This window comes from Stegostoma tigrinum, chromosome 14 (assembly GCF_030684315.1).
Source record: "Stegostoma tigrinum isolate sSteTig4 chromosome 14, sSteTig4.hap1, whole genome shotgun sequence".
In the NCBI taxonomy this organism is placed as follows: Eukaryota; Metazoa; Chordata; class Chondrichthyes; order Orectolobiformes; family Stegostomatidae; genus Stegostoma; species Stegostoma tigrinum.
Window position 1 is genome coordinate 71,657,088 of NC_081367.1, and position 27,682 is coordinate 71,684,769.

A 27,682-nucleotide genomic window follows, 5' to 3' on the forward strand; every position below is an offset into this window, starting at 1 on the left:
ATTGTTGGAATGATAGGAGTGTCCCATGAGGGGCGATCGAGGAAACTGGGCCTGACATTCTCTGGAGTTCAGGAGAATGAGGGGAATTCTCACAGAAACCTACAACATTCTTAAAGAAATAGTCAGAGTCAATGCAGCAAGGATATTTTGTGTGGCCTAGGAGCACGGGTTCCAATGTAGAAGGCACGCCATTTTGGATTGAGGTGTAGAGGAAACTCTTCACTCAGAGGGTGGTGATTCTTTGGGATTAAATTACCCCAAAGATTTCGGAAACTCAATCATTAAGAAAGTTTAAGGCAGAGATTGATACATTTCTAGATAGTAATGACAATGAGAGATATGGAGATGTCACTAGGATATGGCATTATCATTATAGAATCTCTACAGTGCAGGGTGAGGCCATTCAGCCCATCAATTCCTGTACCGGTCATCCAAAGAGCATCCCCTCCACCCCAGAACCAGTGCCCCACCCTATCCCCATATGCCTGCATTTCCCATGGCCAATCCACCTAAACTGCACATCTCTGGACTGTGAGAGGAAACCAGAGAACCCAGAGGAAACCCAGTCAGACTCGGGGAGAATGTGCACTCTCCTCACAGGCAGTCATCCGAGGCTGGAATCGAACCCAGGTTTCTGCAGTGATAACCACTAGATGGGTCATGCTGTCGAATGGCTGAGCAGTCTCAAGGGGCTGAATGGCCTCCTCTGGCTCCTATCCACTATGTCCAGCACCCCAGTTGATCTCTTACAGCTTTGGTGGTCGCGTAGTTTGTATTGTAGCTTTCATGCACATCTGGTCTGTGTCTACTTTGTCTCCAGTTTTTCTTTCTCTCTGCTTCCTTCGTTTCCCCGAAAGGTGATATTAATTCAAAGCAATGTGGGAATTTTGTGACAGGATGCAACAAGATTGATCTCTCATACATAAGCCATAACGTGATATTATATTTTCAATGTTAAGATGGATATCTGACTCTATGGGAAAGAGTGAACGTTCTGCACCTCTTCTAAGTCTTACTTAATGCACGATGGAAAGTGTAAAAGTTAAAAGTAAACATGTGAATCAGGAATAGAACAAAAACCTGCAGATGCTAGAAATTTGAAACAAAAACAGAAATTGCAGTTGCTTCACCAGTCACACGTCTCGAAATTGCTTTGTCCCCACAATGCTGCCAGAGCTGTTGAGTTTTGCCAGCATCTTTTGTTTTTGTGAATAAAGAAGTGTGAGGTGATACATTTTCGGAGCTCAAATGCAAGAGGAAAGTATGCAATAAATAGTCAGACCCTTTAGGGGCTTTGATACACAGGAGGATCTTGGGGTGCAAGCCCATAGCTCCCTGAAAGTGGCAACACGAATGGATAAGGTGGTAAAGAAGGCATTTGGCATGCTTGCCTTCATCATTTGGGGCAGTTAGTGTAAATTTGACAAGTTGTGTTGCAACATATAAGATTTTGGTCATGCACATTTAGAATATCGTGCACAGTTCTGGTCGCTGCGCTATAAGAAGGATGTGGAGCCTTTGGACACGGGTTGCAAAAGAGGTTTACTAGAATGTTGCCTGGATTGGAGCGTATTAGCTACAGAGGTTGGACAGCTTATTTTTGCAAGAGCGTCACAGGCTGAGGGTCTACCTCATAGAAATGTGTAACGTTGTGAGAGGCAAGGATAGGGTGGATAGTCGAAGTCTTTTACCCCAGGGTAGGAATGTCAAATACTGGGAGACATGGATTTAAGGTGAGAGTAGGGAAGTTTAAAGGGGATGTGTGAGGCAAGTCTTTTGGAGGTAATTGGAAGGTGATAGATGTCTGGAACAAGTTGCCAGGGGAGGTGGTAGAAGCAGATATGATAGCAATGTTTAAGAGGCATGTAGATGGACACATGAACAGACAGGGAATAAAGGGATACAGACCATATGCAGGCAGATGACATTAGTTTAGAATGGCATCATAGTAGGCACAGATATGGTGGGGCAAAGGGCCTGTTCCTGTTCTGGACTGTTCTGTGTTTCCTTATTTTCTCTGAAAGTTTACATGATGAGACTGGGAGATGATTCTGTCTGGGAGCCTTGTCTCTTGTACTGTGCATTGTTAGAAGTTACCACGTTCAATAAAAGATAATGTTCACTGACAGTTAGACATCATGCAATCTGTATCAACACCAATCGTAGACACAAACAAACTACAATCCCACAGGGAGATCACAGAAACACCATTCTATAAGTACATCAGACAGTTGTTAATGCTTTTCACACTGTCTTACATGAACATTCCTCTAGGAAATGCCCAACAAAGTCCCTGGCTTGTAAATGTGAACTGAAAAATATCGCAAGCAAAATAAAGCAATACTTAAAGCCAGAAAAAGCAGCAAATCCGAAGACTAGAAAAAATGTAAAATTCAGCAGAGAAGGACAAAGGATTTAATTCCAAAAGGGAAAGTAGAATGTGAACGTAAACTTGCAGAAAACAGTCAAACAGACTGCAAAAGCTTCTGTAGATAGGTCAAGAGAAAAAGACCGGTGAAGAAAATGAAAGTCCCTTGCAGGTGGAGTCGGATGAATTAATAATGGACAACAAAGAGATGGCAGACCAGTTGAGCAAATATTTTCGATCTGTCTTCGCTTAGGAGGACAGAAATAACCTTCTGGAAATGCAAGGGGACAAAGGGAGGGCATGAAGGGGGAGCTAAAGGAAATTGTTATTAGTCAGGAAATCAATGGGATTAAAACCCAAATAGCCCCCAAGGCCTGATGCAGTGCATCCCCGAGTTCTTAATGAAGTGGCCCTGGGAACCTGCCTGTTAATGCAGGCCAGACTGATGGACTGCCATTGAAGTGTTCGCTGGTTTAAGATATTTTGACAAGAAACTCATCAGCATGTGGGCAGGAGTTTGTGCCATAATGCTTTAACAGTTAGAAATCCCGCTCACGGTAGGGGTGGGGCGGGAGTAGCACTACAGGATGGCCTTTGTTAGGAACCCGAATGTCTCACAGGGTGCAGCAGTGTCTTGACCATTTGAGAAAGATATTTTGGACAACTTAAATGGGAAACCACCAAAAAAAAAGTTTCATTTCCCACTGTTAGCACCTGTCAACTCAAGCAACCCAAATTCTATTAGCTGCACCCATAAGACCACAAGACATAGCAGCAGAAATTAGGCCATTCGGCCTGTCAAGCATTCTCTGCCATTCAGTCATAGCTGATAAGTTCTTCAACCCCATTCTCCTGCTTTCTCCCCATAGCCCTTGACCCCTTGACATTCATCCATTCCCCCACTCCATCACTGACCCTATGAATCTTCATATTTGAGATTATGATGTTACATTTGGACTTCACCTGATGAAGGGGCAGCATTTCGAAAGCTTGTGATTTCAAATAAACCTGTTACTCTATAACCTGGCATCGTGTGATCTTTGACCTTGCGGATATTACATGGACAAACTCAACTGGTCTCGCAACATCTGTAGAGAGAGAAAGGTAGCATTATGATCCATTATGATGTCTTCAGTAGACATTTCGGTCCTACTTGAGACCCCACCTGCGACTCTTTCTCAGATGCAGCACGGTGGCTCAGTGGTTAGCACCGTTGCCTCACGGTGCCAGGGACCCAGGTTTGAATCCAGCCTTGGATAACTGTGTAGAGTTTGCTCATTCTCCCCGTATCTACATGGGTTTCCTCCCACAGTCCAAAACTGTATAGTTTAGGTGGATTAACCATGCTAAATGCGGAGTTGCAGGATATGGTAGGAAACTAAGTCCGACTGGGTTAGACTTTGGAGGGACATTGCAGACTTGATGGGATAACGGCCTGCTTCCACACTGTAGGTATTCCATGATGCTTCATTGATGCCTTTTGTGCTGCTTCCCGCTCTTATCTGGAATTGGAAAATGAATCAGATTTGTTTCCAGTTTCCATCCTTTCTCTCACCATCGTGTGGTCTATCTCTGACTCTTCTCTTCCTTGACTTCATTGTTTCCATTCCTGAGAATAGATTGTCCACCTTGATCCATTACAAGCCCATCGACTCCCACAGTTACCTTGACTAACAGTTCTGAAAAAGAGTCAGAACGGGCTTGAAATATTAACTCTGTTTGTCTCTCCACAGATGCTACCAGACCTGCTGAGGCCCTCCAGCAGTATCTATCTCAGATTTCCAGCCTCTGCAATAATTTGCATTTGTTAGAATGTCACACGCTTGGAATATAACATAATCCATCCTGGATGCCTTTTGTGAACACTGAGTGTCATACCAAAGACATTGCTCATCCATTCAAATTGTCTATGAATACAATCCTACAGCAGAAATGTTGAGTCTAACTATTTGTATGTAACGTGTACGTGTCTCTCAGAGTCTCTTAACATCCATTCATTTTTGAAGGACAAAGCAGGAAGAGGGGAATTGTGCCATCAAAAGGCCAGTTCAAGAACTAATCACCCAATCGAAAAGCTGGCCCTGAATGTGAACCAAACTGAGAAATTGCTGGAGAAACTCAACAGGTCTGGCAGCAGCTGTGGAGAGACAAACAGAGATAAAGTTTCAAGTCCAATAACTCTTCATCAGAACAGTTAGCAGCTGGGAAAAAGTGATATTTATTTCACAGAATCCTGACAGTGTGGAAACAGGCCCTTTGGCCCAACAAGTCCACACTGACCCTCAGAGCATCCCACCCAGACCCATCCTCCCATAACCCACCTAATCTACACATCCCTGAACACTACAGGCAACTTAACATGGCCAATCCACCTAATCTGCACATCTTTGGACTGTCGGAGAAAATTGGAGCACCCGGAGGAAACCCACACAGACACAGGGAGAATGTGCAAACTCCGCACAGACAGTTGTCCAAGGGTGGAATCGAACCTGCGTCCCTGGTGTTTCGAGGCAGCAGTGCTAACCACTGAGCCACTGTGCTGAAGACAAAGCAGAGGTGGGGGTAGGAGAGTCTGGAGGGTGGACAGAGGTGAGTGGATCAGAGAAGATGGAGCCCAGCCAGTGTAGGGGAGGAGGGGAGAAGGGAGGAATGGGGAGGGGGTGGCGGATGAAAAGGGTCTGTCAACAGGGAGATTAGGAATAACAGGACCAAGACAGCAAGAAAAACTCAATATGTAATAATAACAGCTGAGAACAGGAGAGAATGGATGAATGCAAACCATATAATGTGATAATAGACCTGGGAATAGGTGTGAATATGCTAATCCTGTCCTAACAGGACCGGATGTGGGAATAGGTAAAAATATGGAAGGATAGAACCAGTCCCAGAGACAGCAGGGTCCCCATGTAGATGACAGATTCTACCAGACCTGCTGAGTTTCACCAGCAATTTCTGTTTTTGCTTCAGTCTATACTTGTACTGAGGAGCATGGATAGTCTGAATAGACAAGGTCTTTTCCCCGGGGGTGGGAGTCCAAAACTAGAGGGGCATTGGTTTAAGGTGAGAGGGAAAAGATTTAAAAGGGGCCTAAGGGGAAACTTTTCCACACAGAGATTGGTGTGTGTATGGAATGAGCTGCCAGAGGAAGTGATGGAGGCTGGTACATTTACTACACTTAAAAGGCATCTGGATGGGTATATGAAGAGGAAGGGATCAGAGGGATATGGGCCAAATGCTGGCAACTGAGGCTAGATTAATTTAGGATATCTGGTCAGCATGCATGAGTTGGACCAAAGGGTCTGTTTCCATGATAACAAAGTGTGGAGCTTGATGAACACAGCAGGCCAAGCAGCACCTCAGGAGCACAAAAGCTGACATTTCGGGCCTAGACCCTTCATCAGAGAGGGGGATGGGGAGAGGGTTCTGAAATAAATAGGGAGCGAGGGGGAGGCGGACTGAAGATGAATAGAGGAGAAGATCGGTGGAGAGGAGAGTATAGGTGGGGAGGTAGGGAGGGGATAGGTCAGTCCAGGGAGGTCAAGGAGGCAGGATGAGGTTAGTAGGTAGGAGATGGAGGTGCGGCTTGAGGTGGGAGGACGGGATATGTGAGAGGAAGAACAGGTTAGGGAGGCGGGGATAAGCTGTTCTGGCTTTGGGATACAGTGGGGCGAGGGGACGAGCTAGGCTGGTTTTGGGATGCAGTGGGGAGGGGAGATTTTGAAGCGTGTGAAGTCCACATTCATACCATTGGGCTGCAGGGTTCCTAAGCGGAATATAAGTTGCTGTTCCTGCAACCTTTGGGTGGCATCATTGTGGCACTGCAGGATGCCCAGGATGGACATGTTGTCTAAGGAATGGGAGGGGGAGTTAAAATGGTTCGCGACTGGGAGATGCAGTTGTTTATTTCGAACCGAGCGGAGGTGTTCTGCGAAGCGGTCCCCAAGTGTCTGCTTGGCTTCCCCAATGCAGGGGAAGCCACACCGGGTACAGTATACTACATTTTCAGATGTGCAGGTGAACATCTGCTTAATATGGAAAGTCTTCTTGGGCCCTGGGATGGGGGTGAGGGAGGAGGTGTGAGGGCAAGTGTAGCACTTCCTGCGGTTGCAGGGGAAGGTGCCGGGTGTGGTGGGGTTGGAGGGGAGTGTGGAGCGGACAAGGGAGTCACGGAGAGAGTGGTCTCTCCGGAAGGCAGACAAGGGTGGGGATGGAAAAACGTCTTTGGTGGTGGGGTCGGATTGTAGATGGTGGAAGTGTCGGAGGATGATGCGTTGTATCCGGAGGTTGGTGGGGTGGTGTGTGAGAACGAGGGGGATCCTCTTTGGGCGGTTGTGGCAGGGGCGGGGTGTGAGGGATGTGTTGCAGGAAATGGGGGAAACGCAGTCAAGGGCGTTCTTGACCACTGTGGGGGGAAAGTTGCAGTTGCCATTATCTCAGGCCTGTTTCCATGCTGTTCAACTCTATGACTCTACAAACTTAGTACCTTGATGGGCAACTGAGGGAAAGAAAGATAAGAAGGTATAGAGCTGGATGAATACAGCAGGCCAGCAGCATCAGAAACAGAACAAGTTTTCAATTGTGGGCTGCCAGCTGTTCCACCCAGCAACCCCAGTCAGTTTAAAATAAACTGATCCCAAATGTCAGCCTATCTAAAAATTTATATTTCATCTGACCCCCAAAGGTCAGGGCCGCCCCTCTGATGGATTTAATTCAACACATTTATTTAACTCCCAACTCAAGCACGATTTGAATGATTTGCTTTGTAAGTAGTCGTGAAGGCTAATCCTTTCCAAATTGCACACTATTATAAATGATCTCCAGTCAGGTAAATGCCATTGGATGGGCTATTTTGATTAGAAAACATCCTACAACCTTTTTAGACATTTCTAATGGAATTTGATGTCTATTCCCTCCCTCCGTCTCCCTGCACCTTGTAAACCACATGCAGTTCTGGTTTTCCCACTTTCAGAAGAATGTGAGTGCCCTGGAGACGGTGCAGAAGAGATTCACCAGGACATTGCCTGGTACAGAAAGTCTCAGTTATGAGGAGAGACTGGGTAGGCTGGGTTTGTTTTCCTTGGAGTGGGAGGCTGAAGGGTGGACCTGAGTGAGAAGCATTGGTGGATTGTGATAATCTTTTTCCCATGACAGACAAATCTGAGAGACCAGAGGATGTAAGTTTAAGGTGAGGAGTAAGTGGTTTAGAGGAGATCTGAGAAAAATATTTTCACCCAGAGGGCGTAGAAGCGTGGAATGTGGTGCCTAAGAGGGTGGTGAAGGGAGATGCTCTCACAACATTTAAGAAGCATCTGGACAGGCATTTAATATACCAGGACATAGTAGACTTTGGCCCGGTGCAGGAAAATAGGATTTGTGTAGTTTGGTGTTTATTGGTCAGTACAGACATGACTGGCCGTAGGATCTGTTTCTGCGCTGAATGAATCTATGAGTCATATGGCCATTCACTTATTTCTTGTGTTTTAGTTTGAAATTTTGTTTTAAAATGCCCTTTCTTTCTGCACTGTACAATCATTAGTTCTAATCTTCAATGAATATAAAGAGAAATATATCATGCTCAAAATGTCACCATGTCTGAAATTACACATTTCATTGAATGCAGAAAGGTCAGAGAGAGCTGCCTCGTAGATCAATGCAATATTTACTTTCCTGATCAAAAGTTTCCCGGAGCATTGGCAACAGCAGGAGCAGATCCTTCCTGGGGGTATTGGGAATGGCAGATACCTTGCTGAAATGGCAGTCTCAGGAGGCATGTGGACCCATGCCAGTGATGGTGTCGGTGAAGGCAAGATGGCACTAACGAATGGCGACGCAGATCCACCAGCGGTAGGGTGGCTCCAGGCTATAGCCAGGCCTGGGTTCCTGATGGCAGAGATGGTGGCGTTCCATAGCATGCGGGGATTCTGCACGCTTGACTGTTCACAGACTGAGGGATGGACTTTGAGGTAACAGGGTGTAGAGCTGGATGAACACAGCAGGCCAAGCAGCATCAGAGGAGCAGAGAAGCTGGCGTTTCGGTCCTAGACCCTTCTTCGCACCCTTCTTTGGACCTAGGCCCAAAACGTCAACCTTCCTGTTCCTCTGATGCTGCTTGGCCTGCTGTGTTCATCCAGCTCTACACCTTGTTATGACAGATTCTCCAGCATCTGCAGTTCCTACTATCTTTAAAGGATGGACTTTGTCGCTTTGTTTTCCTGGTGGCAAGGGCTCACAGCAGAGGTAGGGGAGTGATCTGGATGTTTCCTTTCCTTTTGGCTGTTTCTTTTATTTCTGCTTCTGTTTTCAATCCTGTCTTTTGTATATTAAGATGGTGTCGGAGAATGGCGATTTTGTGCTGTTTTCACTGTACTCCCGTATTCCTGTACTCAAGTACACATGACAATAAAATCTAAACTTAAATATTAATCTAAAATTCCCAACCATATGCATTGTGAACAGTGAGGAGCGTTCTACCCAACGCCATATTAAATTTCTGTGTGTTGCTCAGAGCTATCCTACTGTACTAGCAATCCCATTCCCTTTACACCGTAGCCCCCTGGCTGATCACCTCCCAAATCCCATTGAACCATTTTATGCCTCCCAAAGCTGGACAACCTTTAAAACCATGACTGTGACTGATGACCTCTCTCCATCTTTGTCTTCATGAACTCCTCAGATCTACAACCTTCTGGGATCACTGTCGTCCTATCCTGGCATCCTCATGTTCAATCACTGTACCACAGTGTGGGTCATGGCTAATACCCACAACTCTGGAACTCCCTTCCTGAATCCACTCAGCTTTCTACCTCTCTATCCTCACTGTACTTTTCTTCAGTCACGGGAGTGCCGTTGTCTGGACTAGCATTTCTCCCCCACCCCTGACTGTCTGTGAGATTTTGGCGTGAGCTACCTATGATCCGTATGTTATGATCTGCCAGTACTGCTCACAAAACTTTTCACTGTACTGAGGTACATATGACAAATCAAATGAGAAATGAAATGTTTCCTTCATCCTGTGTGGTATATGTGCTGCATGTCGACCCACCACAGCAAGGGAGGCCCTGGATTTTGACCCAGCAATATTAAAGGAGTGATGATATATTTTCAAGTCCAGATGGTAAGTGGCTTGGAGGGGAACTTGAAGGGGATGGTATTCCCATGCATCTGCTGTCCTTGTCCTTCTGGATGTTTATGGATTTGGAAAGTAGGCAGCTGTAATAAATTTCTGTGTCACACCTTGTACACAAGACATACAGCCGCTAATGAGTGTCAGTGGGGGAGGGAGTGAATATGTGGCACTAATCAAGTGGACTGCTTTGTCCTGGATGGTGTCAAGCTTCTTGACCAATTGGGACTAGTTGAATTTAGGAAACCTGGGTCGACATGGGTGAGTTGGGCCGAATGATCTGTTTCCGTGCTGTATGACTCTGACAATGAATGTTGTTGGGGCTGCACCCATCCAGACAAGTGGGGAGAATTCCATCACACTCCTGACTTTTGCCTTGTAGATAGTGGACAGTCTCTGGGAAGTCAGGAGGTGAGTTACCTACCACAGTATTCCCAGCCTCTGATCCGCTCTTGTAGCCACTGTATTTATGTGATGAGTCTAGTTGAGTTTTTAGTCATTGGTGACCTTCAGGATGTTGAAAGCGGAGATGTTGATTTCAGGAACATTTCTTACAACCTACCTCTTAGAACAGGATTTAAGTCACTTGTCTTAACAGTTTCTCATTTGCTAGACATTTCAAAAGCACCTTGGGATTTGAGCATTTTGAAAACATTGAGCAAATACTGTTGTTGTAGCTATTGTTGTTTTTGTTGCCGCAAAGAGTTGTTAATTAATTTCTCTTAATCCCAAATTCTTGGTTGTATTCAGCGTGTGATGTACTGGAATCAGTCACATACTTTCCAATGCTTGATGTGGAATCACAGATCCATAGAATTGTTACTCCACATTCAGGCCATTCAGCCTATCAGATCTATGCTAGTCTATGCATGAGCTTCTCAGCTAGCGAGAGTATAAATACTGCTAACCCTTACATTTAGAGACAGGAATAAAACATTGCATGCCTTATATATTGATTTTAGACGCACATTGGGAACAAAAGGTATCAGGCGTATTCTTGGTGAGAACGTCAGGATTGATCCTCTCCTTGCTATATTCCAACATCCCAGAATTCCACAGTGGCTCCTGTGGCCAATGGACAATATGAGCCTGTCACTCTTCAGGTTTATTGCGGTAAGCCCAAGGACTGGAAAGAGTCTCAGATGAGCTTTTTACTCCCTGATGACTAACAAAAGGTAAAAATTGTCAGCTTGTGTGGTTACAGAGTGTCTCAGTGGTTAGCGCTGCTGCCCCACAGTGCCAGAGACCCAGATTCAATTCAACCCTCGGGCGACTGTCTGTGTGGAGTTTGCACGTTCTCCCTGTGTCTGCGTGGGCTTCCTCCGGGTGCTCCGGTTCCCTCCCACAGGCCAAAGATGTGCAGGTTAGTGGATTGGCCGTGCTAAATTACCCCATGGTCTCTAAGGATTTGCAGGCTAGGTGGATTAACCATGGGAAATGTTGGGTAAAGGAGATAGGTTCGGGGAGCTTTGTCTGGGTGGGATGCTGTTTGAAGGGTTGGTGCAGTCTCAATGGGTCACATGGCCTCTGTGATTCTCAATGTTGGATCTTGTCCTGCTAATTTAATGAGATTAAATCGCTAATATCAGAGAGGTAGGGCCTAAGGCTAATCATGCATGGGATACTGAGGGTCAGTGTGAACTTGTTGGGCCGAAGGGCCTGTTTTCACATTTAGGGATTCTGTTAAAAAAAGTTCTATAAAATAAACAAAGACGGAAGTTGCTGGAAAAACTCAGCAGGTCTGGCAGCATCTGTGAAGAGAGATCAGAGTTAAAGTTTCAAGTCTGGTGATCCTCAGAACTGATAATAGATGGGAAAACATTGGTTTATATGCAGAAAATGAGATTGGGGTGGGGTAGGGAATAAATAATAAGATAGAGCCCAAAGAGAGGGAAGAGAAGTTGAATAGACAAAGGAGTTGATAATGATCTGGCTGGGAGGGTGAATAGTTGTTAATGGGTACTAATCATCCCTGGGTCAACATATGTCATTATATTGGGAACAAAAACAGAAGTTGCTGGAAAAGCTCAGCAGGTCTGGCAGCATCTGTCTAGGAAAAAAAATCAAAGTTAATGTTTCGGGTCCGGTGACCCTTCCTCAGAACCAGCTTCAACAAGCCCAGAACAAGTCTCTGAGGAAGGGTCACCAGACCCGAAACGATAACTCTGATTTTTCCTTCACAGATGCTGCCAGACCTGCTGAGCTTTTCCTGCGACTTCCGTTTTTGTTCCTGATTTACAGCATCTGCAGTTCTTTTGGTTTTTGTCATTTATTGCCTTTGACGACTGCCCAGACACTGAAGCTGCCTGACTGAAACTGACATATACATTTCTTTTTATTCACTTGTGGGACATGGGTGTTGCTGGCGGGGTCAGCATTTATTGCCTGTCCCTAGTTGCTCCCTGAGAAGATGGTGGGGAGCTGCCTTCTTGAACTGCAGCAGTCAACGCAGACCCACAATGCCCTTAGGGAAGGAATTCCAGGAATTTGACCCAGTGACCGTGAAGGGCCGATGATATATTTCCAAGTCAGGATGGTGAGGGGCTTGGAGGGGGACTTGCAGGGGGTGGTGTTCCCGTGTATCTGCTGCCCTTGTCCCTCTGGATGGAAGTGGCTGTGGATTGGGAAGGTGCTGCCTGAGGATCTTTGGTGAATTGCTGTGGTGCATCTTGTAGCTGGAACAAAAACAAAGTTGCTGGATAATCTCAGCAGGTCTGGCAGCATCTGTGAAGGAGAAAACAGAGTTAACATTTCGGGTCCGGTGACCTTCCTCAGAACTCACTGTGTAGATAGTACACACAACTGCTACTGAGTGTCAGTGGCGGAGAGAGTGAATGCTTGCAGTGCGAGTGAAGCGAGCTGCTTTGTCCTGGATAGGTATTGTTAGAACTGCCCCCATCCAGGCAAGTGGGGAGTATTCCATCACACTCCTGACTTGTGCCTTGTAGGTGGTGGACAGGCTTTGCGAACTCAGGGGGTGAGTTCCTTGCCACAGGATTCCTAACATGAATTAAAATGATGAAAAGTTAGTTGAACAGGTCAGAAGGGATTGAAAGCACAGCGGTTTAGACCAGGGAGGGTACAACCAAGATTACTGTTATATTTTATGTTCTTGAGATATGCAGAGATGATAAACCAGTATCTGTGTGTGTAACAAGAGTTTTATAGAATTTATTTTTATCCATTCATGTGATGTAGTCTGGACCAGGATGTGTAGCCCATTCTTACTTGCCCTAAATAAGGTGATTGTGAGATACCCCTTGAATGATTGCAGTCCTTGGGGTGTGGGACCACCCACGGTGTGGTTTGGAAAGCAGTTCATGAATTTTGGCCCAGTGGCTACGAAGGAATGGCTATATAATTCCAAGTTGGAAGGATTTAGAAAGAATGGATGATTAGCCAATGGTGAAGCAGGCTTGAAGGGCCGAATGGCTATCTCCCATTCCTATTTTCTCTGTTTCTGGTATGTGACTGAGGGATTTGAAGTGCTGGAGTACCTCTGAATTTGATGACTTTGCCCGCGGAGGTGGCAGAGGTCACAGATTTGGAAAATACTGTCCAAAGAGCCCGAGTAAGTTATTGTGGAATATAACTCACTAACTCACTTTGGGCAGCACGGTGGCTCAGTGGTTAGCACTGCAGCCTCACAACACCAGGGACCTGGGTTCGATTCCAGCCTTGGATGACTGTCTGTGTGGAGTTTGCACATTCTCCCTGCATCTGCGTGGGTTTCCTCCCACAGTCCAACATTGTGCAGGCTAGGTGGATTGGCCATGCTAAATTACCCAAAGTGTTCAGGGGTGTGTGGATAGGATGCTTCAAGGGGTGGTGTGGACTTGTTGGGCCGAAGGGCCTGTTTCCACACTGTAAGAGATCTAACCTACTGTTCAAGGGAAAGGGAGATGCTGCTGGGCCTGCTGTGTTCATCCAGCCTCACATTTCATTTTCAAGGGAAAGGGGTTTGAATCCTGCCGTGGAAGATTATGAAATTTTAATTCAATGGATGGCGGAATTCAAAGCTTGTCTAATGACTGTCAATAACAGAGAAGGCCCAATTGGTTCACTAATGTCCTTCTGGGAAGGAAGTCTGACATTGTTATCCAATCACGTGACTGCAGCAATGTGGTTAACTGTTAACCGTTCTAAAACGTCTTTATCACTCAGCCAAATAGATATGCTTAACTAGTTATACATAAACAAACACCAGACAACTAAACAATGGAACTGTACAATTGGGGAGGGTAGAAGCTACAATCCAGTGTTGTCACTCGATGATATAATTATGGTGAATGATGTAGCTCTTACAGGTAATGAGAGTGTATTTTGTAACTGCCGTATTAGAAGTGAAGAGCAATTCAGTTTCTGAGTTTGTCGATACCAGTATCCCACGTGTTCAATGATAATAAACGTGAACAGATTTTCCAGACATCCTCGTGTGTGCCTGTGCAATTTCATGCCAAAGAAGTTCCACAGTTAAAACCAATTGAGCCTGATAGAGTTTGGGAAAGCAAGGTATACGGGCAAGCCTTTTCTCCCAGTGGGTAAATGGGACAACAGTAACTACCTTTTGCTGCTCTCAGCCACGTACCTTGCATTTCGCTTCAATGTTAAACTGATAAACATGGCCCCATGTCTCAGTGTTAGCCCTTGCTATTTAGCTTCTTGAATAGAACACACACAAAGGTGCCCCAGTTGTATAATTGGAGCTGCTTTGTAACCAAAAATTGTGGTGACTGGTTTGAACATCTGGTGAAGTAAATCCTACTGTGACAGTTCACTGGGATCCTTCATTCAGTATTGGATCACGAATACAGGGATCACGAATGACACGTGTAAACTAGACACATAAAGCAAGACGAATGCGAGAGAGAGTTATTGAATTTTGTGTCGGCGGGCACTTGCTTTCATCTTCTGTTGTTTTTCTATTGACCTGATAATGTAATCCCATTTTGACGCTCATTAGAAAGCGGGCAATGCAGGATGAGAAGGCATGAGGAAGCTGTAGAATGCCAAAGGCTGGCTCTGATGCTGCTACATATTTATCCACAAAGGCCTTTAATCTAAAATTCACGCTGAATGATCCCAGGCTTTTTCAAACCGAGATATGCTTTTAATCAAGCAGAACGGAGTTCCACAGTTTCGCCATCCAAAACAAAACAGAGGTTCAGTGCTGAGACTCAGTCCACAATTAGTCGATGGTGAAATATTGAGAGATGGTCAATTGGACAAAAGTTCTTTTTATAAATATCTATTTACCCATGTGTGGTCTGTTTGTAAACCACATTGTTTCTTTTATAAATAGGCATAAGGCTGACACATGGGTTTAGAGGCTAATAAATTGCTCATGTGATGAATATAAATGTATACTCAGTGTCTGGGAACTGTGACAACTGCCAGTGAAATTCCTATCACTCTTTTTGACAGTAGTTTCATGAAATCTTTTGTTATTTAGTTTCCCCCACTTTGACACTATCATGGTGCTTTTCCCTGTTATTTTTCTGCCAGTTCCCTCCCTTCTTTCACAAACTCTGAAACTCTTATATTTCTATTTGTCTTCCATTCTGATGAAAATTCATTGACCTGAAACGTTAACTCTGTTTCTTTCTGCAGAAGTTACCTGCCCTGCTGAATGTTTCCAGCTTTAATTTCTTTTCCTGTCACAAGTATTGTCCTAATCCATTCATTCTCTGGGCAATCTGGTCTCAACTGCACCTTGCTTTCTGCCACTCTGTCCCACACTCAATTAGGTTTAACTGCAAGACTTATTTGGCGTGAAATTGTGTACATTCACAAATATGACTGGAAATAACTAAAACAACGTAACTGGTGTCCAATTATGGAACTGTTCTCAAGGCTTCTTTCGTTTGACTGCATAAAGTCCAGCCTACTTAATAACAGTTTGCTATGCATTCAGATATTAAAATAAACGCTTGCAGATCTCTTGTGTATAATGCAGCTGCAAATTTACGTGTGAAACCAATTTTCATCTGCTGCAAGTGAGAATTGTGAACGTAAATAGTCCTGTAGCAAGTAATGGCTTGTTAACCCCCCACAGAGCATTATCAGTACCTACCTCCTTCCTTCTCTATTCCGTTCACTCCTCCATCACCACCATGCCCACTGCCAGATCCGGTGTCGTTTTAGCCTGCAATCATATCTGTGTGATGTGCCTAATACAGTAATGTCTCCTGTGTGTAAATTAACTATTCCTAGGTCGAAGTTAGCTGTGACATATAATTTATAAAGTGAGATTGACTGGTTTGGCTACGATTACAAAAGCAGCCACACAAGTAGAATATAAATCGTATTTTGTGCTTGACGGTGACGTTCTCTTTTCATATTCTATGTTTTAGATTATCAGAAAATATGTCGCTAGTGTTTAGAATATTTTTGGATTGAGTCAGCTCTGCTCAGTTGGCAGAGGTCACTCCTCTTCCCCAGGTGGTCTCAGTGCGATTGGAGTGCATTTTCCAAGCTGACAGACACTGCTTCCTGTCAGAATCGCTTCCATCATAAAATACATTAAATATAGCAAATCCTAAAAGCTGCAACAGTAGGAGTGTAGGGCAGGCATGCCGAAAGATTGGGGCTGAGTAAACTGTTGATTCCAATGGATCTCTTGAGCTGACCTTAGCTGAGTTCACCTCATGACTGAGTGAGAGATGGGGGAAAATAAATCATTGTAGCTTCCTTCACCTAATTCCTATTGGAGGCAGAAGGTGCATGGGAATGAATATCAGGCAGACATAACTTTGCAGTTCTAGATTAAATAGACTGCAGTGAGCACTGTCTGGAATCACAAATGACAAATGACCATTTGGAACCAGCATTGTCTTTGTTCATCCTTTACAATTCCCCACTGCGGACACAATCTCAGAATAAGACATAGCACATTAAAGGCACAGATGAGGACAAATTTTTTCTTTCAGAGGGTTGTGAATCTGTGGAATTCTTCACCACAGAGGACTGTCGAGGCTGGGTCACTTAGTATGTTCAGGGCTGAGATGGATAGACCTTTCATCAATGAGGGAAGGGAGTGACATGGCTAAGAGGCAGCAAAGTGGAGTTGAGGATTATCAGACCAGCCATAATCTCATTGAATAGTGCAACAGACTAGACCGGCCTTCTGCTGCTCCATTGCCCGTGGTCTGAGGTGAAGATAACAATGTTACACACCTAAGGTGTTGCATGGGTTCCAGTGAGAATGGAGCCGACTGTTCAAAGCAGGACAGGAGACAACAGGCAATTGCATTTTGGAAGGTTCTTGGCTAAAGATTTCCTCTACTCATGGTCTCCCTCTCCCCTGATACACAATTGCTTTCAAGGGAGGCTGCATCATTTGTTATTTTGTTTTACAAAGATTAAGAAATCTGAACAAGCTTTGCTCAGGTTTCCATGTCAGTTTCAAAGCTCCTAAATGAAGTTTTCAGACTGGCTCGTCCATTGACAGACCCCGAATGTCAATCCAGGAATCCAGGGGGCGGCACAGTGGCTCAGTGGTTAGCACTGCTGCCTCATAGCGCCAGGGACCCGGGTTTGATTCCACCGTCGGGTGACTATGTGGAGTTTGCACTTTCTCCCTATGACTGCATGGGTTTCCTCCGGGTGCTCCAGTTCCTCCCACAGTCCAAAGATGTGCAGGCTAGGTGGATTGGCCATGCTAAGTTGCCTGTAGTGTTCAGGGGTGTGTAGAATAGGTGGGTTAGACATGGGGAAATTAGGCGAGTGGGTCTGGGAGGGATGCTTTTCGGCGGGGCGGTGTGGACTTGTTGGGCCGAATGGCCTGTCTCCACACTGTAGGGATCCTATGAAGGCCAAGAATTGAGTCTGCCTATAAACTATAAGTCCAAAGACTTAGAAAGTCAGCACCAAAGTAAACTATTCAACCCTTTGAGACTGGTCCACCATTAAACTCAGTACCTTGTTCCTGCGTTGAAGAAGAATTATAATATACTCAAAATGTTAACTCTGTTTCTTTATAGAGCCACAGTTGTAGGGAATGGAAACAGATCCTTTGGTCCAACTTGTCCATGCCAAGCAGATATCCTAAATTAATCTAGTCCCATTTGCCAGCATTTGGCCTGTATCCCTCTAAACCCTTCCTAGATATGTCCCTATCCAGATACCTTTTAAATGTTGTAATTGTACCAGCCTCCACCCCTTCCTCTGGCAGCTCATTCCATACATGCACCACCTTCTGCATGAAAATGTTTCCCCTTTTGTACAATTTCACTCTCACCTCAAACCTATCCCCTCCAGTTTTGGACTCTGCTACCCTGGGGAAAAGACTTTGGCTATTCACCCTGTCCATGCCCCTCATGATTTTATAAACCTCTATAAAGTCACCCCTCAGCCTCCAGGGAAAATAGCCCCAGTCTATTCGGCCTCTCCCCATAACTCGAACCCCCTGACCATGGCAACATCCTTGTAAATCTTTTCTGCACCATTTGAATTCGTTTGTACCAAGCCATGCTGACTATACCCATTTATTCCTTGCCTCTGAGTGAATTAACTCTGATCTTTCAGAATCACCTCCATCAAGTCACCTCCAGCAATTTATCATTTGGATACTAAATTAATCATATGAAACTCCTGAAGGGAGTTTGAAGGGCCCAAGAAACATGTTAGTTTCTCCTTTCTTCTTTTTCTATTGATGGTTCATCAATGCTGCTGCAGCGATTCTCCTCCTGGTTAACAGTGAGCACCCTTAAAATTGGCACCAGGAACCCTTGCTATGCAAACCCCAAAAATGACAACACACTGTCTGAACCAACGACTTGACATTCCTTTTCATCACTTTTCACATGTCACCTGCATTACAAATTTTCTGATGAAGGGGCTATGCCTGAAATGTCAGCTTTTGTGCTCCTCTGATGCTGCTGGGCCGGTTGTGTCCATCCAGCTCCACACTGTGTTATCCCGGATTCTCCAACATTTGCAGGTCCCATTATCTCTGTCACAAGTTTCCATGTCCCCTTTGTTTCTTTATGTTTGGTTTTCGCTTTAGTTTTGGAGCCTGAGACTGGCTCCCAGCTTACTGTCCCAGGAATTCTTGCTGCTCGTCTCACTTTGGCACAGAGTAGCAGCTGAAATAAACGCCCGCATGTTCCTACTGCTGACCATGACAGACAGCATCTTAAAGGCAGTGGAATGATGCAGATTTCAGACAGACGCAACAGCAAGGGGGAAAGTCACCCACTGAATTGGCCATGTCAGTATAAACCCCCAACTACCTACTAACCTCATCCCACCTCCTTGACCTGTCCGTCTTCCCTGGACTGACCTATCCCCTCCCTACCTCCCCACCTACACCCTCTCCACCTATCTTCTTTACTCTCCATCTTCGGTCCGCCTCCCCCTCTCTCCCTATTTATTCCAGTTCCCTCCCCCCATCCCCCTCTCTGATGAAGGGTCCAGGCCCGAAACGCCAGCTTTTGTGCTCCTGAGATGCTGCTTGGCCTGCTGTGTTCATCCAGCCTCACATTTTATTATCTTGGAGTCTCCAGCATCTGCAGTTCCCATTATCTCAGTATAAATACTGTTTGAGATTCCTCTGGCTTGCGTAATAAATGAGAACAAAAGTGAAGCTTTTGCAATGTTTCTTCTACATCCCACCCAAAATCGTGACACTACTTCTCAGACAATGTTGTATTACTGATGTCAGTTGGTATCTATGAATTTCTAATGCTTGGTCTGAAGAATGTTTTGCTGATTCAGGCAGAGTCAATCATTTCCTCTTGCTTTGTTAAAAAAACACACACACATTCCCCAAGCATAATTATGGACTGGAGTCGTATTAACTGTTTGTCTCGTTGTATTGGTCTCTAAGTACTACTGACTGTCAGTCACTGTCTCTAATCCTTTTTTAATCAGTCAGTTTTAGGTGTGTCGTGACATACCTTCAGAATATGTAGAATTTGAACTGTGACCTTCTGAGTGAGAGGTAGGGACACAACCTCTGCACAACTAGATAATTTCTCATCAATCTGTTCAGAGATGTTGCGACTCACCCCGAGAAGGGACTTGAGTACAGACCCGCTGACCCAGAGCTATGGTCACTACTGCACAGGCCCCTAGGTCTGCTTTATATTTTCTCATCGACCTGTTCAGAAACATTATGACACACCTCTGGAGCAGGCGGAACTTGAACCAACGTTTTCTCATTCAGACATAGGGTCCACTGCACCTTACACTATTGCATGCTGAGTCAAGGGCCTGTCTAACTGTCATAGAGTCATAAAGTTGTACAGCACGGGAACAGCCCCTTCGGTCCAACTGGTCCATGCTGACCAGGCATCCTAAATTAATCTAGTCCCATTTGCCAGCATTTGGCCCATATCCCTCTAAACCCTTTCTGTTCATATACCCATCCAGATGCCTTTTAAATGTTGTAACTGTATCAGCCTCCACCACTTCCTCTGGCAGCTCATTCTATACACTCACCATCCTCTGCATGAAAAAGTTGGCCCTTAGAGCCCTTTAATATCTTTCCCCCCTCAACTTAAACCTATGCCCTCTAGTTTTGGACTCCCCTATCCTAGGGAAAAGACCTTGGCTATTCACCCCATCCATGTCCCTCATGATTTTATAAACCTCTATAAGGTCATCCCTCAGCCTCTGACTCTCCAGGGAAAATAGTCCCAGTCTATTCAGCCTCTCCCTGCAGCTCAAAACCCTCCAACCCAGGCAACAGGTTTATAAATTTTTTCGGAAATCCTCTCAAGTTGAACAACATCTTTCCTGCAGCAGGGAGACCAGAATTGCACACAGTGTTCCAAAAGTAACCTAACCATTGTCCTGTACAGCAGCAACATGAGCCTCAACTCCTATACCCAATGCACTGACCAATAAAGGCCATTACACCAACACCTTCTGCATTATCCTGTCTGCCTTCAACTCCACTTTCAAAGAATTATGAACCTGCACACCCAGGTTTCTTTGTTTGGCAACACGCCCCATGACCCTGCTGTTAAGTGTATAAGTCCTGTCCTGATTTGCCTTTCCAAAACATTCCGGATTTGAAACATTAGCATTTGTCCCACTGGTCTGAGCACAGGTTCTCTCAGTTGGTAAATGTTGCTCAACATAAAGACTCCAAACAGGCTGGACTTAATTTTAAAGTGCAAACTAGACAAGGATTTATGAGAAAATATGTTTTAACACAGCAAGTAGCTAGGTTTTGGAATGCACTGGCTGGAAGTGTGATGGAGGCACGGTCTATCAATGCTTTGGATTTTTGTTTTGGATGGTAGACTTTTCCCCCCTTATAGAATCCCTACAGTGTGCAAACAGGCCATTCAGCCCAACAAATCCACACAGCCCCTCTGAAGAGCGTCCCACCCTATCCCATTCCCTTACTACTGCATTTCCCATGTCTAACCCAACTAACGTAAACATCCCTGGACACTACGGGCAATTTAGCATGGCCAATTCACCTGGCCTGCGCATCTTTGGACTGCGGGAGGAAACCCAAGCATTCACAGGCAGAATGTGTGAACTCCACACAGACAATCGCCCGAGGGTGGAATCAAAGCCAGGCCCCTGGTGCTGTGAGGCAGTGGTGCTAACCTCTGAGCCACCGTGCTGCCTGTAATGATGTAAAGGGATATGGAAAAAAACCCAAGAGACTGACATGAGGTAAAAATGCTAGCAATAGTCACAAGGGACTGAATGGCCTCCTGTGCCCCATAATAACTCTATGATCCTATAAATTGTGTGCAGCATGAGACAGAGTGGATTACTAAGTAGTTAATATTTCGGAAATGATGTTAACTTTTAATCAGGAAAGAAAAAAAATTTTGCATTTATATAACACCACTCATAACCTCACAATATCCCAAAAATAAGAGCGTGCACTTATATAGCACTTTTCACCACCATCAGCCATCTCAATGTGCTTTACAACAGTCAACATACTTCTGAAGTGAGGATAACACTGTGTCATGAAAGAATGATTGACTTAGTTGCATTTACTCAGTGTCTTATCACATTTAATTACAGAACATAGAACATTACCGCACAGTACAGGCCCTTCGGCCCTCGATGTTGTGCTGACCTGTCATACTGATCTGAAGCCCATCTAACCTACACTATTCCATGTACGTCCATATGCTTATCCAATGACGACTTAAATGTACCTAAAGTTGGCGAATCTACTATCGTTGCAGGCAAAGTGATCCATTCCCTTACTACTCTCTGAGTAAAGAAACCACCTCTGACATCTGTCCTATATCTTTCACCCTTCAATTTAAAGCTATGCCCCCTCGTGCTCGCCGTCACCATCCTAGGAAAAAGGCTTTCCCTATCCACCATATCTAACCCTCTGATTATTTTATATGTCTCAATTAAATCACTTCTCAACCTTCTCTCTAACGAAAACAGCCTCAAATCCCTCAGCCTTTCCTCGTAAGACCTTCCCTCCATAAGAGGCAACATCCTAGTAAATCTCCTCTGCACCCTTTCCAAAGTTTCCACATCCTTCTTATAATGCGGTGACCAGAACTGTACACAATACTCGAAGTGCGGCCGCACCAGAGTTTTGTACAGCTTCACCATAACCTCTTGGTTCCGGAACTCGATCCCTCTATTAATAAAAGCTAAAACACTGTATGCCTTCTTAACAGCCCTGTCAACCTGGGTGGCAACTTTCAAGGATCTGTGTACATGGACACCGAGATCTCTCTGCTCATCGACACTACCAAGAATCTTACCATTAGCCCAGTACTTTGCCTTCTGGTTACTCCTACCAAAGTGCATCACCTCACACTTGTCTGCATTAAACTCCATTTGCCACCTCTCAGCCCAGCTCTGCAGCTGATCTGTGTCTCTCTGCAGCCTACAGCATCCTTCGTCACTATCCACAACTCCACCGACCTTAGTGTCGTCTGCAAATTTACTAACCCATCCTTCTACGCCCTCACCCAGGTCATTTATAAAAATGACAAACAGCAGTGGACCCAACACCGACCCTTGCCATACACCACTAGTAACTGGTCTCCAGGATGAACATTTCCCATCAACTACCACCCTCTGTCTTCTTTCAGCAAGCCAATTTCCGATCCAAACTGCTCTATCTCCCACAACTCCATTCCTCCACATTTTGTACAATAGCCTACTGTGGGGAACCTTATCGAATGCCTTGCTGAAATCCATATACACCACATCGACCAGTTTACTCTCATCTACCTGTTTGGTCACCTTCTCAAAGAACTCAATAAGGTTTGTGAGGCATGACCTTCCCTTCACAAAACACAAATTATCTTAAAACATTTCAAACAAAGTCTGAAATATTTACTTGTGTTTTTTTTCCCTCTTTCAACAAGCTCTAAGGGCTCTTGTAGTGTAGTGGCAGTGTCCTTACTTTTCATCTAGGAAGTCAATATTCGAGTCCCATTTCTGCCAGAGATATGTAATATTAGGTCACTTTAAAAGAAAAGCCTAATTTACTTTCTACATTTTCTATCAGAAATGAATAATTTCTGTTGAAGCTCAATAGAGACAAGTATGCACTTTGGAAGGTCTATACTCAGCTTATTTAGATCTTTTAAAAAACAATCTATAATTCCTGATACATATATATTGAAAATTTCCTAATGTGCTTGGATTGCCAGTCTGCAACTTTCCCTCTGGAAACAAAACATTATACAATAAGTGAGAAAACACTGTGGGGCTGGATGAACACAGCAGGCCAGGCAGCATCAGAAGAGCAGGAAAGCTGATGTTTCAGCCCTACACCCTTCTTCAGGTTTTCTGAACCAAGGTCTAGGCCTGAAACGTCAGCTTTCCTGCTCCTCTGATGCTGCTTGGCCTGCTGTGTTGATCCAGTTCTACACCTTGTTATCTCAGATTCTCCAGCATCTGCACTTCCTACTATTTTGAGTCAGGACCCTTCTTCGGAAATGGGGAGGGGAAAGGCAGCTCTGAAATAAATTGAGAGGAGGAGTGGGGCTGGGGAAGGTCGGTGGGATGGTGATAGGTGAGTGCAGGGAGGGAGTGGTGGGGATTGGTCACTGAGGTGGAAGGAGCGGATAGATGGGATAGAGGATGGACAGGTTATGCCAGGTTGAGGAAGCGCGATGAGATGGAGCGTTGGTCATGGGATGAGGCCGAGGATGGGAGATTTTAAAAATGGTGAATTCCTCGGGAGCCTACAGCCCAATGGCCTAAACATGGAATTCGCCATTTTTAAAATCTCCCCATCCTTGGCCTCATCCCATGACCAACGCTCCATATCATCCCGTTTCCTCGACCTGACACAACCCATCTGTCTTCGATCCAACCTATCCGCTCCTCCCACCTCACTGACCAATCCCCACCACTCCTTACCTGCACTCACCTATCACCATCCCACCTACCTTCCCCAGCCCCTCCCCTCCTCTCTTTTTATTTTAGAGCTGCCTTTCCACTCCCCATTTCTGAAGAAGAGTCCTGACCTGAAATGTCAATTTTTCTGCTCCTCTGATGCTGCCTATCCTGCTGAGTTCCTCCAGCTCCACACTGTTATCTCAGACTCCAGCATCGGAAGTTCTTAGTATCTCTCATTATACAATAAGTGTCTATTCAACAATAGGTTGCACCCTGGCAGTAGCTAGGCCCCTTTTCCTTCTCAGACTGGTTATCTTACCAACTAACATGATTTATTGCCTCCTTAAAGAGCAAAGCTGTGATGTCTACCATTAAGAGAATAAGGTTATTAGGCCTTAACAGCTAAAAAATCATGTTCTGGTTACTGCTTCAATCTAAGCTCCAGCTGCTGCAAAAAGATAAATTAGAGCGAAATTTATACAAAAGTAGGAGGGGAACGTCACCTGCTTCCCCCCGTAGAAACTGGACAGGCAGATGAACCAGTTAGAATTCCCCAGTGAAGGAGTCTTGCACAGTTCGGGGCTAATCTGCTCTGACACTAACTCCTGAGACAAAGTATGTTAGCTAAAAATTTACAATTCACCAATTTACAGGCAGAAAAGTGGGTCTAGTAATACAGCTCAGTGGAAAAGAACAAATCACTCCTCCCAATTTAATCCCTAATAATCCTTGTTTTGTAATGACAGATTCACATCATTGTGTTTCTGATCAGGCAGGGAAATGGGTCTCCCATCTGTAGCCAGGAAGGAAACCCTTTCAGTCAGTAAATTCTTTGACATGATAATGTCTACACTGCTATTCCAACCTGCATTTGTGTGGGGGGGATTCTATAGGTGGTGTTCTAACAAGAAGAGCAGTGTGGTATGGAAGAAGTCCAGATAATTGAAACTTTCAAAACGTATCTTTACTTTTAGAGATAGTAGGAAATGCCGATGCTGGAGAATCTGAGATAACAAGGTGTAGAGCTGGATGAACACAGCAGGGCAAGCAGCATCAGAGGAGCAGGAAAGCTGATGTTTCGGGTTTGGACCCTTCTTCAGAAAGCTTTCCTGCTCCTCTGATGCAGTCTGGCCTGCTGTGTTCACCCAGCTCTACACCTTGTTCTCTTATAACAGATTTTGCAAGGTCCAAAGGAGCTGAAGTTCTTCCCTGCAGTGTATAAAGAAAGTTTACACATTCCCTGTCACAAAATCACCACTGTCCAACTTCTGCCAGTCTAAATTTGGAAAGCAAATGGTGTCATTTATTGCGATGGATTGTAAACATGGCCATGTTCTGCTCCACTTATAAAACATAGAACATAGAACATTACGGCACAGTACAGGCCCTTCGGCCCTCGATGTTAGAACATAGAACATAGAACATAGAACAGTACAGCACAGAACAGGCCCTTCAGCCCACAATGTTGTGCCGACCATTGATCCTCATGTATGCACCCTCAAATTTCTGTGACCATATACATGTCCAGCAGTCTCTTAAATGACCCCAATGACCTTGCTTCCACAACTGCTGCTGGCAACGCATTCCATGCTCTCACAACTCTCTGCGTAAAGAACCTGCCTCTGACATCCCCTCTATACTTTCCTCCAACCAGCTTGAAACTATGACCCCTCGTGCTAGCCATTTCTGCCCTGGGAAATAGTCTCTGGCTATCAACTCTATCTATGCCTCTCATTATCTTGTATACCTCAATTAGGTCCCCTCTCCTCCTCCTTTTCTCCAATGAAAAGAGACCGAGCTCAGTCAACCTCTCTTCATAAGATAAGCCCTCCAGTCCAGGCAGCATCCTGGTAAACCTCCTCTGAACCCTCTCCAAAGCATCCACATCTTTCCTATAATAGGGCGCCCAGAACTGGACGCAGTACTCCAAGTGCGGTCTAACCAAAGTTTTATAGAGCTGCAACAAGATCTCACGACTCTTAAACTCAATCCCCCTGTTAATGAAAGCCAAAACACCATATGCTTTCTTAACAACCCTGTCCACTTGGGTGGCCATTTTAAGGGATCTATGTATCTGCACACCAAGATCCCTCTGTTCCTCCACGCTGCCAAGAATCCTATCCTTAATCCTGTACTCAGCTTTCAAATTCGACCTTCCAAAATGCATCACCTCGCATTTATCCAGGTTGAACTCCATCTGCCACCTCTCAGCCCATCTCTGCATCCTGTCAATGTCCCGCTGCAGCCTACAACAGCCCTCTACACTGTCAACGACACCTCTGACCTTTGTGTCGTCTGCAAACTTGCTGACCCATCCTTCAATTCCCTCGTCCAAGTCATTAATAAAAATTACAAACAGTAGAGGCCCAAGGACAGAGCCCTGTGGAACTCCACTCACCACTGACTTCCAGGCAGAATATTTTCCTTCTACTACCACTCGCTGTCTTCTGTTGGCCAGCCAATTCTGTATCCAAGCAGCTAAGTTCCCCTGTATCCCATTCCTCCTGACCTTCTGAATGAGCCTACCATGGGGAACCTTATCAAATGCCTTACTGAAGTCCATATACACCACATCCACAGCTCGACCCTCATCAACTTTTCTAGTCACATCGTCAAAAAACTCGATAAGGTTTGTAAGGCATGACCTACCCCTCACAAAGCCGTGTTGACTGTATTTGATCAAGCCATGCTCTTCCAGATGGTCATAAATCTTATCCCTCAGAATCCTTTCTAACACCTTGCAGACGACAGACGTGAGACTTACTGGTCTATAATTGCCGGGGATTTCCCTATTTCCTTTCTTGAAGAGAGGAATTACATTTGCCTCTCTCCAGTCCTCAGGTACGACTCCAGTGGAGAGCGAGGATGCAAAGATCTTCGCAAGTGGCGAAGCAATTGCATTTCTCGCTTCCCAAAGCAGCCGAGGACAAATCTGATCCAGGCCTGGCGACTTGTCAATCTTAATGTTTGACAAAATTTTCAGCACATCAGCTTCGTCTATCTCTATCCATTCCAGCATGCACACCTGCTCTTCAAAGGTTTCATTCACTACAAAGTTGGTTTCTTTCGTAAAGACAGAAGCAAAAAACTCATTTAGGGCTTCCCCTACCTCCTCAGGCTCCACACACAAGTTCCCTATGCTATCCCTGATCGGCCCTACTCTTTCTTTGACCATTCTCTTATTCCTCACGTAAGTGTAAAATGCCTTTGTGTTTTCCCGGATTCCTTCTGCCAAGCCTTTCTCGTGCCCCCTCCTGGCTCTCCTCAGACCATTTTTGAGCTCCTTCCTTGCCTGCATGTAATCCTCTCTAGCTGAACTTGACCCTAGCTTCCTCCACCTTATGTAAGCTACCTTCTTCCTTTTCACTAGAAGCTCCACCGCTCTCGTCATCCAAGGTTCCTTTATCTTACCCCTTCTTGCCTGTCTCAGAGGGACATATTTACTCATCACTCCCTACAACTGTTCCTTAAACCGTCTCCACATGTCTATAGTTCCCTTACCATGGAACAATTGCTCCCAGTCCATGCTTCCTAACTCATGTCTAATCGCATCATAGTTTCCTCTTCCCCAATTAAATATCCTCCCATTCTGCCTAATCCTCTCCTTCTCCATAGCTATGTAGAATGTGAGGCAGTTATGGTCACTATCTCCAAAATGCTCTCCCACCACAAGATCTGATACCTGCCCCGGCTCGTTTCCAAGCACCAAGTCTAGAATGGCCTCTCCCCTCGTCGGCCTGTCAACGTACTGCGCTAGGAAACCCTCCTGAACACACCTTACAAAAACAGCTCCATTCAAATCTTCTGCTCGAAGGAGGTTCCAATCAATATTAGGAAAGTTAAAGTCACCCATTACAACAACCCTACTTGAAGAGAGGAATTACATT